Below are 13401 nucleotides of genomic sequence, written 5' to 3'. Positions count from 1 at the left end.
CCACCGCTTCCGGCCGACTTGGGCAAATCTTAAGGCATTATGCTAAGTAAAGGAAGCTAATCTCAAAAAGTTGCATACTGTATGATTCCATTTCTACGACATTTTCCAAAAGGCCAAAATGTACAAATGGAAAACGTAATTACGATTGTCAGCTGCTATGTGTGGGATTTGGATAAGACTATAAAGGAACAGTGCTAGGGAGGCTTATGGATTGATAGAACTGGTGTGTATCCTGATGTGGTAATGATTATGTGTATATACATATAAGTGCTTTTTAAAAGTCAGTTTTACTTAATAATTTTTAAAAATACAGATAGTTCATTTGTGGCATAGACTATATACACTCCATGGTTTCTCTGAGAAACACTTTCACCAAGCTCTTGAAAGAGCTTACTTTGAGCAGGGTTTGGAGGAGAGAAAACCCGGTGAGACCCTGGAGCACTGCACGTTGCCAGTGAAGGAGGATTACTGAGGTTACTAGTTCATTAAGTAAATGAACTAGCGACATTTTGACAGCAAACACATACACCGCCAGGGTAGAATTAGAGAGGGGCGAACGATGATATAAGTACTCCTGTACGTTCCGTCTTACATTAACCAGAGGGGCGAAAGATGATACCAGTGCTCCTGTACGCTCCTGTACTTTTCGTATTACATTAATCTGACCCCATTTTAGGGTAAAATTTCAAACGTAGTCGGCAGGATTCGAACCTGCGCGGGGAGACCCCAATGGATTTCTAGTCCATCGCCTTAACCACTCGGCCACGACTACAGACATAGCAGCAAGACTACAGAGATGACAGAACTTTGGAAGAACTAAGATGACACAAGCATCTTTATTTCGAACAAACCGGGTCAATTCAACAACCAGATCCCTGGGGACAAGTTTGCCTCCTTACTGGAGTCCTCGAAACTGAAAACAAATTTACTCACCAAGAAGGTGGAGCCAGGCCTTAATCCTACTTTTAAACCTGGGACCTTCTGCTAGACGATGGGAACTTCTGCTAGAACTTCCAGGAGACCAGCCTCCTCGCTGAATGACACTGTTGCTTAATGGATTTCAGAGAAGGAAATGCTCCCTCATGCGGGAAAAAGAAGGAGAGATCAGACTGTTAACTGTGTCTATGCAGAAAGAAGTAGACATAAGAGACTCCATTTTGTTCTGTATTAAGAAAAATTTTTCTGCCTTGAGATGCTGTTAATCTGTAACCCTAGCCCCAACCCTGTGCTCGCAGAGACATGTGCTGTGTTGACTCCAGGTTTAATGGATTTAGGGCTATGCAGGATGTGCTTTGTTAAAAAAGTGCTTGAAGGCAATATGCATGTTAAAAAGTCATCACCATTCTCTAATCTCAAGTACCCAGGGACACAATACACTGCGGAAGGCTGCAGGGGCCTCTGTCTAAGAAAGCCAGGTATTGTCCAAGGTTTTTCCCCTTGTGTTAGCCAGAGATATGGCCTCGTGGGAAGGGAAAGACCTGACCGTTCCCCAGCCCGACACCCGTAAAGAGTCTGTGCTGAGGAGGATTAGTAAAAGAGGAAGGCCTCTTTGCGGTTGAGATAAGAGGAAGGCATCTATCTCCTGCTAGTCCCTGGGAATAGACTGTCTTGGTGTAAAACCCGATTCTATGTTCTATTTAGTGAGATAGGAGAACACCGCCCTAGAGCTAGAGGTAAGACGTGCTAGCGGCAATACTGCTCTTTAGTGCACCGAGTTGTTTGTATACGTGCATATCAAGGCACAGTACCTTTCCTTAAACTTATTTATGACGCAGAGACCTTTGTTCACACGTTTTCCTGCTGACCCTTTCCCCACTATTACCCTATTGTCCTGCCACATCCAACTCTCCGAGATGCTAAGATCGATAAATACTGAGGGAACTCAGAGACCAGTGCCGGCACGGGTCCTCCGTATGCTGAGCGCCGGTCCCCTGGGCCCACTTTTCTTTCTCCCTACTTTGTCTCTGTGTCTCTTTCTTTTCTCAAGTCGCTCGTCCCACCTGATGAGAAACGCCCACAGGTGTGGAGGGGCTGGCCACCCCCTTCACCCTCTGCTAAGCTGAGGGAGAGAAAAACGATACAGAAAACCTCTGGATCTTATCACTTGGTGTCCCTAAGCCCCTAAATGTAAACCTAAAATATTTATTTCATTATGTTTGGGAAATTGTTTTGCAAATGACAATGGGCTTTCACTTTCCAGACGGGTTAAGAAGAAATTTGCAAGTAAAGCTGGCCCGTGAGTTCTTTTCATGTGAAATCCTAGATCCTAATAGATTCTAGTTTACTTTCTTTCTTTTTCTTTTTTTTGAGACGGAGTCTCGCTCTGTCGCCCAGGCTGGAGTGCAGTGGCGCGATTCGGCTCACTGCAAGCTCCGCCTCCCGGGTTTACGCCATTCTCCTGCCTCAGCCTCCCTAGTAGCTGGGACTACAGGCACCCGCCATCTCGCCCGGCTAATTTTTTGTATTTTTTAGTAGAGACGGGGTTTCACCGTGTTAGCCAGGATGATCTCGATCTCCTGACCTCGTGATCCACCCGTCTCGGCCTCCCAAAGTGCTGGAATTACAGGCTTGAGCCACCGCGCCCGGCCTAGATCCTAGTTTACTTTCTAAAAAACTGACTTCTTGGTTTAATTTTGTGAACAATGCAATGGTTGATCAAACCAAATTTAACCAATAAAGCACATTTCCAGTTCTCCTTTTTACATTTGCAACTCACCAGTTCCTTTAGCAGAATGTCCAGATGCTCTATAGAAATGAAATGAAATGAAATGAAATGAAAAAAACAAAAACAAACAAAAAACAATAAATGTAGATGCCAGATCCCAAGATGCATAGATGTGCAGGTCCCACTTTATGGTCAGAAAAATGTTAATGGGCAAAATGAATTTGATGCATCTTGAGAAAGCTAATTGTTTGGTTTTAATATATTATGTTTAACCAGAAGTAACAAAGTGCCTTTTACATAGCATTCTATTTAGTTCATGTATCACAGAGAAAGTTTTTTTTTTCCAGAAAACTAAATCTTTTTCAAGATCAAATAATTTCCTTTTATCTGTACCCAGAGAAGTTTAACTATGTCATGACTGATAAACAGAATAAATGTGGTCATGGAAAGTAAGAATGCATCACATTTACTTTCTATATATAGATCTTTATACATAACCAGAGCATTACTTATGTGTTTTTCTACTGGCCATCTTTGGAAAACATCCAGTCATTTGCTTTGAAAGATTGTATAATGTATTTCAAATTTTTATTTTCAGCTGGGCCCTAATGTTTTTGTATTTTTAGTAGAGATGGGGTTTCACCATGTTGGCCAGACTGGTCTCAAACTCCTGACCTCAAGTGATGCGCCCCTCTTGGCATCCCAAAGTGCTTTGATTACAGGCATGAGCCACCATGCCCAGCCTCAACTGCACTTTTGAATACATAGTAATCGTTTGAGCTAGGGAAGAAGCAGCCCAAGTTAATGCCATCAGAACCACAGTCCCAAAGATGATGAGAAATGAGAGTCAAACCACACTTAATTGGAAAGAAATTGGATTTTTAAAAATCTACAAGCAAAACTGAATCCACTAAAAATTAGATAGTTCAATTTCTTTTCTTTTCTTTTCTTTTTTTTTTTTTTTTTTGAGGCGGAGTCTTGCTCTGTTGCCAGACTGGAGTGCAGTGGTGGTCTGGGCTCACTGAACCTCCACCTCCTGGGTTCAAGCGATTCTTGTGCCTCAGCCTCCCAAGTAGCGCCCGCCAGACGGGGTTTCACTATGTTGGCCAGGATGGTCTCTATCTCCTGACCTCGTGATCCGCCCATCTGGGCCTCCCAAAGTGCTGGGATTACAGGTGTGAGCCACCATGCCCGGCCTCAAATTTCATGTTAGTAAGATTTATGTCAAATGCCTCCCTTCTGCAGCCTAGAGACCACAGAGGGAAATTCTTTGATGCAATCTGTACCCTCCCTACCTCGTCCATCACTCTAGAGAATGAGAGCCTTTCAGTGGGCTTCATAAAATACTCAGTAAAAAGCAAAAGTAGATTTGGAGGCTTATTGTCTGGTTTTCAATTCTGAAGAAGGAAGGGTGGGAGAAACGTTCCTGGTGAGAGGAAAGAGATGGAACATCCCCAGTCACAGAAGCTCCCAGTGCCAGCCAACTGCTCTGGCTCAGCCAGAGTCCCTTGAAAATCAATCTCTCTCTCTCTGTGTGTGTGTGTGCCCCTCTCTCTTTTCCTCTCCCTTTCCCTCTTTCCCATTGTCAGTCAAGGGCATCTTCATTAGAAGTTTATGAGAAGTTAGTTTATGAGAATATATTAGGATATCCTTCGGTGAGATGATCACCCAATCTAGATGATTCTACAAAATTGTGTTTATTAATTTTGGGAAGTTAGATGGAATATTACATAACCAAACTAGCCTTTCAGACTGGCCATGATATATCAACATTTGTATTATTGCTGATTATAACTAAAGTGGCAGGAGCAAGAACCATACCTCATATGTTCAGTTACAAGAAATTGGTGATCTAAGATAATGAATTAAGTTCTTTTTTATTGGTGTTTTACATATCCTGGCAAAGTAGTGCTTCCAAGTCTATTCTTTTCAGGAAAACCAGTGCCCTTGGAGGGAAAGAGAAGGGTCTGATAAAACATTCTCCAGAATGATGTAGATACAGTCTTTGGGTGGGGGGGTTGGAGGGCTCAGAAAGTGAGCCATTGTCGGAGAGGATCGTGGGAACAAGAAACAATTTGACTAAACAACAGTATGAGGAAGGGCTATTGAGAATAATGAGGCCTAAGGAAACGAAATAAACTTGAACATCAAGCAGCTGGTAGGGAACGAGTCTGAATTGTACCTATCTATATCTGGCAGCCAACGCCCCCACCCCAATCACCATGATTCTACTCTGCCTTCTAATAGTATTTTATGCATATTTTATGCTAACTATAGTAGTTTACTGCAGAACCAAATATTATAGACAAATAAAACAAGAAAAAATCTCCACCTTTTGAGAGTTTGCCCACACAGAAAATCGTCTGTACTAAAAGATTTACAATTAGTATTTGGAGTGTTTGGATTCTCTCCCGTAAAAAAAAAAAAAAAATCTTGAAGCTATTAAGTAGAGAGAACTACTGTGTTACAGAATGGAGAATGAACAGTGAATGAAAATTGTTTACCGTCGCCAAGGTTTAATACCTTGTAGAAAGTAAAGAAGAAATCACTTACAACTCAGAAGTGTATACCAAGTGGTTACCAAGGCAAAGAGATTTCTCCTAATTCTTAGTCTTATATATACCTCATATTCTATGTCGTATAATATATATCGCTTTACATTTACTTCCAATCCTTTTCCTTCGTCCAGAAGAAAAAAATAAAGGGAATAAATTATGAGAGGGAGGGAAGAGGAAGTCTAGATGGTGAAGAAAACTGAAGGAAGACGTCTTCTGAGGACGCGAGGAGGCAGCGGCACTCAAAAGGAGTGTGGATTAATGCTCAGTATACCTGTCATGGGGGGCAGTTAAAATGCTGAGAGAGGACTGTATAAGGGACCTTAAGCGTTTCTCACGGACACCCTCTTCATTTATCTTCATTTTAAAATTAATTTGTAAGAGAAACAAGTCAGCACCGCGGTAAATTGGCTGGAAAAGATTTCAGCAGCCTGGTGCTGCTGGTAGATTTACCTCCCATCTTCTCATTCCTTAGGTTCCCAGAAGTCTCTCCAAGGAATTGAGGTCTCCATGGGCAGTGTGGTCCGTGGAAGAAACCAATTTCTGAGAAAGCGATGCCGGCCGGGAGGAGAGAGGCGAATGGGAAGCGAGTGTGCCCCGAAACCCGCGATAAGTAACCTGGGCTTCGAGGCTCTAGGGATGCAAGAACTTTTCCCCTCAGATCAATCTTCATTTCCGGTTTAAAAATCCTTTCTGCGTTGCGGTTTTTTTTGTTTGTTTGTTTGTTTGCTTTTTACTTTTTAAATGGTTTTATTTTATGTACATATAATGAACATACGTTGTACCCATAAATTCTACTTTCCAAAAACAGGAGCTTTTTAAAAGAAAACCACATAATAACTTTTAAAAGGCACTGGGATTCCTCTGCTTCTAGATCGTTGCTGGGCTAGAAAAGTAAAGTTTGCTCTACCAGGAATCACAAGTGAGAACTGAATATTCTCCAAAGTGGAAATTATAGAGTGTAGTGTCACGCCAGGCGAATATTCAGTTCTCATCCCCAACATCCACAACTACCTATCAGAAGGGCTAAACCAGGTCAAAACAGTCCAGCATAATTTAGGCTTCATCAAACATAATGTCATTATGCTCTTCTAGGATGCAAACAAACCAAAACAAGAAATACTAAAATAAAAATAATATCTGACACTGCCATACAAATTGTTAGTTCCTTTTTGTATCCCCCCCTTCTATAACATTAACAAAGGGAATATTTTATGGCAAATAATATTTTATTTTATACATCACTAGCCATAAATTTTTGCCATTAGTTACTATACAAATGCTGCCTAGTGCCATTATCCAAATGGCATAACCATTTTACATCCACAATTCACTTCTATAGTTACAAGTAGAATTTTCATGATTTACTTAAGTACATCTATCAGTGAAGATTTAACACTGAGATGCAATCTAACATCTGTAATATCTGATGTTGTGTAGATGGCAATGTAGGAAAGACGTATTTTAACCGCTTTTCATTTAAGTGACCTTATGTAAAAAATAAAATAATTTAGCAGTTCCAAGTATCCAAAGGGCATTTTCAAATGTACACAAAAGAAATGGTTACAGAAATTTTTAAGGAGCATCTTTCATGTCCACATCCTCTTGTAACTGCTGTACCATTTTCTCTTCCAATTGCTTCCCTCTGCCTGCAAGAGGGGGTCGGATAAGATGGATGTTTTGCTTGACTTCTTTGATTTCCTGAACTTTCTGTAGCTCTTTATTTTTCTTCAATCTGTTCATTATAAATTTAGCTTGGCGTTTCTGTTTGATCTCTTCAACTCTCTTCATTGCATCAATAGTTTCATTCCATAGCTCTCGCTGGCATTTGATAGGTTCATTTCTACGTTTTTCAAATTCAAATGAATTATCCACTGTAAGCTCTTTACCAGCTGCTTTCCGGAATGCTTTGGTCCACGAGGATTGCGCTTCTTTTTAAAGTTTTTATGACATTTAGATTTGCAAAATCTGAACACCTTGCAATCGTTGCGAACGAACATTATGCCGTATCCAGGGTAGATGGGCCCCAAACAGAAATAACACTTCTCGATATGCATGTTGAACCCGCGTGGGACCCCACCAAACAAACGCCAAGCTTGAGAGGAAGTCTGCGTTGCGTTTTTGCAAACAGTTCAGAGCTCGTATTTTGCTGTGTTTTGCGTCCTGCAAGTTTCAGAATTAATTACAGTATTTTCTTTTCTGGATGCGACATTAAGTTGAGAGGTCATCCAGCCAGAGAAGTTCCTCACTGTCAATTGTTAAGTAGCGTGTGGGGACGAATGAAAATGACCTTAAGGTCTTAACCCTGGGATTCGATCTCTCCCTGGAGGCATGGATTCTAACCCTCCAGTGACGGTCGTATTTGTTTCTGTCACGTTGCACCAAGCCATCTTTGGGTCGCTGATCACCTGAGACTTCTTCTCTTCCCTCCACATTTCTCCTCCCGTTTCTCAGACCACAAATGCTCGCCCGTTCCACGTCGCCAAACTTGGATTCTCCCCCGCCTGAGCGTCACCTTCAACGACTTCATTCCTTTCTGTCCAGGACGACAAGAAGCCACTTAATTGACCTCCCCTAACGGAGCAAGTACCGCTGGGTCACACTGTCTCACCGAAAGGCAGAAAAGCAAAGAAAATGGTGTTTTTACATCTCAGCCCGAACAGCCGCGAAAAGAGAATTCCCAAGTTAGAGAACCTGGGAGCGTTCTAAAGCCACCTGGACGCAGTAAATTTGTGCCACAAGGTCATCGTTTGCTCTGTGAGCTTGTTGACAAAACACACGAAACTCGTTTTTAAACACAAACGAAAAAGACAGATATGAACAAGAACGAACAAGAAGGGCTTATCTTTCGAGAGAAAACTCTAGACTGGAGCTAGAGGAAAGGGACCTACGGGACTCGGCTATGTATTAAAAATACCATCCAACGTCAAATGTTGGAAGTTCCTCAAATTCCATTCTGTGAAATCAGCTATCCCAAGCATGGAATTGGAGAGGCCAGATTAAATGAGATATGGATTTTGATCCTTGGTCAAACTATTCTTTTCCCCCCCACATGTACACTTTTAATAACATGCAAAACACAAAATGAACTTAGTATCCCTTTTACACCCTAATATTAGTGGAAGCAATGAACACACAACTAAAGCAATAAAATGTCTTTGGAAAACAGGAAGGGAAGGGCCCAAGCTTGATCAGAGAAACCCAACAATTGCTAAAATATCAGTGCAGCATTTAGTGAAGTTCCTTCTGCCAGTGGCTCCCATATGTCCATATCTTGGAATTCTTTCGGCTGGTGCTTCAAGAACAGACCACGGACCTGGCCTCCTAACTTCCCCAAAGGAATTCCTGCAGAAGACTATGAGAAAGGCTTCTTTGTGATCTTCTTTGTTTGGAATGATGGAAAACATGAAAAATGAAAGGCATCCTCTCATCCCTGGAACACCACCATCATAGCGAGGATAATGACTCAATGGAGTTTCTTTTTTTAATTATATTTTTATATTTTTCTAATAACCTTAACATGTACATGTTTTTTTTTCTAATAACCCTAAAATGGAAGTTTCAAATTTGCATAGCGCTTTATCCTTTTTCAAAGCATTTTCACGCTATTTTATTTTATTTGTTTGAGATGGTGTCTGGCTCTGTCGCCCAGGCTGGAGTGCAGTGGTGCCATCTCTGCTCACTGCAACCTCTGCCTCCCAGGTTCAAGCGATCCTCCTGCCTCAGCCTCCCAAGTAGCTGGAACTATAGGCGTGCGCTACCGTGCCTGGTTAATTTTTGTATTTTTAAGTAGAGATGGGGTTTCACCATATTGGCCAGGCTGGTCTCTAACTACCGACCTCAAGTGATCTGCTCGCCTCAGCCTCCCAAAGTGCTGGGATTACAGGCATGAGCCACAGCGCCCGGCCTCATGTATGGTATTTTAATCAGGTATTTAATCCTGTTGTCACCTTCTCGGACTTCTCACTCTCCATATCCAGGCTACTTGTCAGTTCACAATGCAATCTAACTATAGACACAGTTTTCAAAAGGAGAAAAATACAAACCCTTTTTTGACAAGTACATAAAGATACAAAAATAATTGTGGCACTCTTGTTTATTGCTTGTTTATGGATATCTTTCCCAGATGAAAACACACTGCTGGGGAATAATCCTGCTGGAATAATTCCCCAGTCCTGCTGGGGAATAATCCATTGAACTGTTATTTCTTTGTACACAGAAACAGAATACTCCTTAGTAATAGCAGGACCCTCACACCAGAAAATTATTTGCTAAATATTTCCCACTGTCTCACAGCTTGATCTGTCAATTTTTCCCAGACATAAAGCATCTGGGTTGGTACAATAAAACACAGTAAATTAAAAAAGATGTTCCACAGATGTAGAAGATGACAGTTGTCCTCAGGAGTCTGTCACCGGGCCAGCTGGGGGCATTAGTATTTCCCAAGACCCTTTTCCAGCTGCATTTCACCATAGTTTTTATATGACCAGATAGCTGCATAAATCGCTAAAAACATAGCCATGGAGAAGTCGTGGTAACTCCATGCTATGTGGTCATGTGATGGTTTTCAAGGCCCGCTCATAGAAAACAGGGTGGGATGATCCACTTCCAGTGTTTTCACTCAGATGAAAGACTTCGCGCTTCTTCAGTGTAGGACTCATTCTCTCCTCCAGTGTAACAGACACACCACTGAGTCCTCAGCTTTAGGAAAAACAATTTGTAGAAATCCTGCTTATACCAGTTCTGTCTTGCAAAGAGTTACTGGCCCCAAATGGCCCCAAATTTGGGGAGGTAACTGGGAGAAAAGCTTATTCCATGACGGGTTTAGAAAACTCTGGGTAAATAATCTGTAGTCACGCAAACTTACAAGTGAGAATGAGTAGAAAACGACCAGAGACAACAACAGCAAAATCCCAACTCTACATTTCTTTTTCTTTTTTCTTTTCTTTTCTTTTCTTTTTTTTTGAGACAGAGTCTTGCTCTGTTACCTAGGTTGGAGTGTAGTGGTATAGTCTCGGCTCACTGCAACCTCTGCCTCCCTGGTTCAAGCGAATCTCCTGCCTCAGCCTCCCGAGTAGCTGGATCTACAGGAGCTCACCACCATGCCTGGCTAACTTTTGTATTTTCACTAAAGATGGGGTTTCACCACGTTGGCCAGGCTGGTCTCGAACTCCTGACCTCGTTATCCGCCCGCCTCTGCCTCCCAAAGTGCTGGGATTACAGGCGTGAGCCACCGTGCCGGGCTCCAGCTTTGAATTTCTTAAAATTCTCTTCGGCGTTTAGGACATTCTGTCACTCTCAGGATCGCCTCTCCACTTAGGTTTCTCTGCCCTTCCGGTGCCTGCAGAGTGCCCTTGTATGTTCACGGGTTGCAGCTGGTAGTGTTTCGGATCTTCAGGGTATAGGATCTTTCACTGGATCCCGGAAGAGCCATTTTGGTCCTTCTGTCCTCTGAGGCGCAGATCTTCCTGGGGTGCCTCCACCCTCTCTTCACCGCCTTCCAATAGCTTGATCCGGGAGACCATGTAGGGCACCTGCAGTTCCCAGGGGACCGTGCAGGGCAAGTCCACATCCTCAGAGCAAGCCACCTGCAACTCCCATGTTGCGGGCGCCAGGCTATAGGGTTTACTGGTTTATTATAAAGGATATCGCAAAGGATACAAATGAAGAGGCACGCAGGGCAAGGTATGGAAGAAGGGGCGCCGAGCTTCCAAGCACTCTCTGGGTCTGCCACCCTCCAGAAACCTCCACGTGTTCAGCTGTCCGAAAGCTCTCCAATTACCCTTGAAACGGAGTCTCGCTTTTTTTTTTTCTTTGAGACATTAGTCTCGCTAAATTATTCGTTATCTCATGGCACAAGTGAAAATAGTTATTGAAAGGCTTAGTAACTCCTCCGTGTCAGGGATTGTGTGTACCCCTTGTGTTGTCTCATTTTTGTGTTTATTGGACTCTCACAGTGACTGGAGCAGAATGTTTTCCGGAAACGTATTACATGAGTAGTCAAATTAGTATCTTCAGGGCGAAAGGCTGAGCTCAAGCAGGTTCTGTGGCGCAATGGATAGCGCATTGGACTTCTAGCCTGACTCAAGAGATTCAAAGGTTGTGGGTTTGAGTCCCGCCAGAGTCGGATCTTGCATTTTGTGAATTAAGTGGATACTTGCTCAAGTAATTTCACCTTATATTAATTAATTGGACGTTTTCTCCAATCAGCGAATCCCATTTTCCTGTAATTCATTTTCTGCTTTTAGTGTTAACGTCTGAGGAGCTTCTTCAGAAACATTGCCATGTATAGACGTCTACAGTCGCTAGATGACCAAATCAAAGGGAAAATAATACAAGTTGGATATTAAAATGAATACCAGTAACTGTTTCTTCCTTATGAAAAACAACTTTCTGGGGCAGATAAACTTATTGTTTTCCCAGCCTCTGCTTGAGAATTGCTGGCAAATGTTCTAAACTGTGCCTGTAAGAATTCTACAGTGTCCATTTGGAAACACGCCAGTTTTCTAGCTGGTGAAAACTCAAGCCTCAAGTCCGCTCTTCATCTCATCGTCAACCTCAATAAGTGATCGTTGGTAGTGCAAATATTTCAGCTCTAAGAAATTAATTAAAATTAAATTCACTTTTAAATGAAATATTATGGATGAGGATGTCTAGCACTGATTTTGATCCAAAACAAAGATCGGTAAAAGTTCTCCCCCCACTCAATTGTACAAATAGAGGTGGAAAATGTCTCCTTTTCATCCTAGAACACTACTTTCTTAATTCCCTCCACTGGTGCCTAGTTTCAAGTATCCTGTGCATCTTCCCAGAAATTTTATATGTATGTTAACGTTAATAATATGTAATATATTTCTGGGAAGATGCACATATATGCATATATGTATACGCACATTATATATATACATATAGATGTATATCTCCACTCATCTTTGACTGTAGTGGTATCATTTAACATATGTAGTGTTATATAATTCTTTATATAAATTACATAATATCCCACAGCATGGATTGTACCATTATATTACAAACACGTCACACCTTAAATCCAGATTGCCTGCCGTCAGGCGATCTGGCCCACTCTCACTGAAGGTCTGGGAAAAGGCTCTTCTGTTTGTGGAGGGTGAGAAATAGAGGGAAGATACCTTCTTGTCGACTACAGACCTGCTGTATTTCCAGAAATGCCTGTGCCTGGCATGCTTCCATGTGAAATAAAGAGAGAATTGATCAATCTCTGCCTTTGCTTGCTTAGCAAAATAAATCCCCCAATAAAGCCCTTTGTAAAAACCATGCCTAGCCGGGCACGGTGGCTAAAGCCTGTAATCCCAGCATTTTGGGAGGCCAAGGCGGGTGGATGACGAGGTCAGGAGATCGAGCCCATCCTGGCTAACACGGTGAAACCCCGTCTCTACTAAAAATACAAAAAGTGGCAGGTGCCTGTAGTCCCAGCTACTCCAGAGGCTGAGGCAGGAGAATGGCATGAACCTGGGAGGCAGAGCTTGCATTGAGCCAAGATGGCGCCACCACACTCCAGCCTGGACGACAGAGCGAGACTCCATCTCAAAATAAATAAATAAATAAATAAATAAAAATAAACATGCCATTTGACATGGTGAACTTTCCCCTTACTTTGCACAACAATTTGGCAATGACGTACCCTTTCACTAAGATCAGTTAATGTCATGATTGACCATATGTAGAATATTTATTATCCACTACATACTCCTTTTCTTATGACATAAATTACATCTAGTCAGGTCAGGCAATGAAACAGGGTGTGATAGATTCACAGCTTCTTACTCCTATTTATTCCTGTATACATTTCTCAGTAAATGACACTCTCTTACTCCAGCTACAATGCCACCTTTATCATGTATTACATTTACACATATGTGCAGATGATTTCTGAGCTCTCTATTCTATGACATTTTGTTTATCCTTGCACCAACAATGCATCCTCTGAATGTATTGAGACTTCTAGTAAGTTATGATTTATTTTTATTTTATTTTATTTTATTTTATTTTGAGACGGAGTCTCGCTCTGTCGCCCAGGCTGGAGTGCAGTGGCCGGATCTTGGCTCACTGTAAGCCCCGCCTCCCGGGTTTATGCCATTCTCCTGCCTCAGCCTCCCGAGTAGCTGGGACTACAGGCACCTGCCACCTCGCCCGGCTAATTTTTTG

General features: G+C 42.2%; 1 non-coding gene and 2 pseudogenes across 2 annotated transcripts; all 3 read right to left on the bottom strand.

The window, feature by feature from the left end:
- Positions 1-690: 690 nt before the first annotated feature.
- Positions 691-772, bottom strand: TRNAS-AGA. The gene has a single exon. It is a non-coding gene; the product is annotated as a tRNA-Ser (tRNA).
- Positions 773-6437: 5665 nt separating this feature from the next.
- LOC105513894 lies at positions 6438-7323 on the bottom strand (annotated as a pseudogene). The gene has a single exon (XR_001002096.1). The product of XR_001002096.1 is annotated as a probable ribosome biogenesis protein RLP24 pseudogene (transcript).
- Positions 7324-9952: 2629 nt separating this feature from the next.
- The window catches only part of LOC105513926, a 20994-nt pseudogene continuing 17545 nt past the window's right edge, over positions 9953-13401 (bottom strand).

Source organism: Colobus angolensis, unplaced genomic scaffold, assembly GCF_000951035.1.
Source record: "Colobus angolensis palliatus isolate OR3802 unplaced genomic scaffold, Cang.pa_1.0 Scaffold237, whole genome shotgun sequence".
Classification (NCBI taxonomy): Eukaryota; Metazoa; Chordata; class Mammalia; order Primates; family Cercopithecidae; genus Colobus; species Colobus angolensis.
Note: the sequence above shows the minus strand (reverse complement) of the source record. Positions and strands in the feature narration are given on the sequence as shown.